This window comes from Sinocyclocheilus grahami, unplaced genomic scaffold (assembly GCF_001515645.1).
Source record: "Sinocyclocheilus grahami isolate Dianchi unplaced genomic scaffold, SAMN03320097.WGS_v1.1 scaffold1598.1, whole genome shotgun sequence".
Classification (NCBI taxonomy): Eukaryota; Metazoa; Chordata; class Actinopteri; order Cypriniformes; family Cyprinidae; genus Sinocyclocheilus; species Sinocyclocheilus grahami.
In genome coordinates this window covers 96,452-98,248 of record NW_015506777.1, presented here as the reverse complement: position 1 = coordinate 98,248, position 1,797 = coordinate 96,452, and the positions used below count along the sequence as shown (strand labels likewise).

General features: G+C 35.4%; 1 protein-coding gene and 1 long non-coding RNA gene across 2 annotated transcripts in view; both read left to right on the top strand.

The window, feature by feature from the left end:
- Positions 1–1,797, top strand: part of plrdgb (PITP-less RdgB-like protein) — a 112,709-nt gene that overhangs the window by 89,373 nt on the left and 21,539 nt on the right. The window lies entirely within an intron of this gene.
- LOC107571472 (uncharacterized) overlaps positions 1–1,797 on the top strand; it is an 11,273-nt gene that overhangs the window by 1,461 nt on the left and 8,015 nt on the right. Inside the window, exon 2 of the long non-coding RNA XR_001607187.1 lies at positions 533–541. This is a non-coding gene — a long non-coding RNA (uncharacterized lncRNA). The remainder of the gene's footprint in view (positions 1–532; positions 542–1,797) is intronic.

Here is a 1,797-nt window from a genome sequence, read left to right as displayed (position 1 = left end):
TGAGAGAATGGCAACGGCAGTGGGACAGGGAAGCTAAAGGAAGACATTTGTATGCCATTCAAAAGAAAGTTGGTACAGAGAGGAATTGGGGAGGGACTAGGAGAGAAGAAATAGTGATGACAAGATTAAGAATAGGACACAGTAATTTAAATAGTACATTACACATTATAGGGAAGCATCCTACTGGTTTTTGTGAATATTGTCAGACATTAGAAACCATAGAACATGTTCTTTTAAGTTGCAGAAGTTATGAAGATCAGAGGAGAAATACGATGGAAGAATTAAGAAGAGATGGGTTGGTAGGGACAGGTATTAAAGATATACTGCAAAGTGGGGTGATTAGACAAAGCAGGAAAAATATTTGTAATTTCTTAAGTAGAACGGGTTTGATGAGGAAAACGGGAATATGATTGTGGAAAACAAGCTGGAGGAAATAAAATGGAATAACACTGCTGGAGAATAATCCAGAAGGTGGCGGTAATGCAACGCTCTTGGATGCAAGCCGCCGTCAAACCTCAAAGAAGAAGAAGAGGTGAGGTGAGTGTATCTACTAATTCATGCCTCAGTTAAAACGTGAAATCCTGGTACATCCAAGAATTATTTTACCAGTCATTAATATCTTTCATTGTGTAACTGTTATTTTTATTTTGTGACGATTCAAAAGGGATAAATATGTTCAATTCTATGCTACAGAATTTGCTTATTGAGTCCAAAGTTACGATTAACTTGAACGTTAGCTGGGTAACTAACTTTTTTTTTTTCATCTTGAAAGTGTGACCTGTCTGCCGTATTACGTTACTATTACATTTTCGATAGCTGGTCAGTATAAAATAAGGTTGGATTCTTGGTAGTAGTCACGTAAACTTTAAAACATTGCAATTACATTAATACAATTTAAATGAGTGGGGGTTCAATCTTCAACTGGCTGGCAGGAGCCGCTGTTCCGGTAAATTCAGTTCCCCTGTTTCCCCCTCACAGCGCCTGCGCAACTTCAGTACTAAAATCATGACGTCATGATTTCAGCCGTTTTGCTGTCTTTTCGCAAGCACAAGGTTAATTTCACCATGTTCATTACATAAATAAATACATGTATTAATGTACGTAACGTCCTGTTCAATCGCTAGAGTCAGATTTCCCTTGGCCTGTTTTATGAAGTGTAACGTCATACATTAGGCTACGATAAATTCCTTCGTCACCAATCAAGTCCATGCCTATCAATTCCCATGGTTCACTCACCTACAAAAAATCAAACAATGAATAGTAGTAGTAGTAATAATAATAATAATAATAATAATAAAAGAAAAACACACAATTATTGGAGTGTACTCCTCCTGGAGTTTGACAGTTCTATTGGACTGGCAAGCAGAACACTGTTTAATCTGCAGATAGTATAAAATAAAATATTATTTCATACCTGTTTTTTTCATAGGAAGTAGCACTGTTTGTGTTGAATATTTAATTGTGAGATCAGTAAAACTCACCCACTTTTCAATGTCAAGACTCATTCCAGGCCAGTAGTACCTGCTGGAAATGGCATGAATTGTTTTTTCTTTGCCACTGTGACCACCTGCCTCGCTGGCATGAAATTCTTTGAAAATTTGGTCTGCCTCTGCAGCACCTCTGACCACTTTTACATTGTGCTGTTTTTGTGTGTTCTTATGGCGGACATAAAACAGTACTCCATCTACATAAAAAATAACATACATACACTCACACATATATATATATATATATATATATATATATATATATATATATATATATATATATATATATATATATATATATATATATATA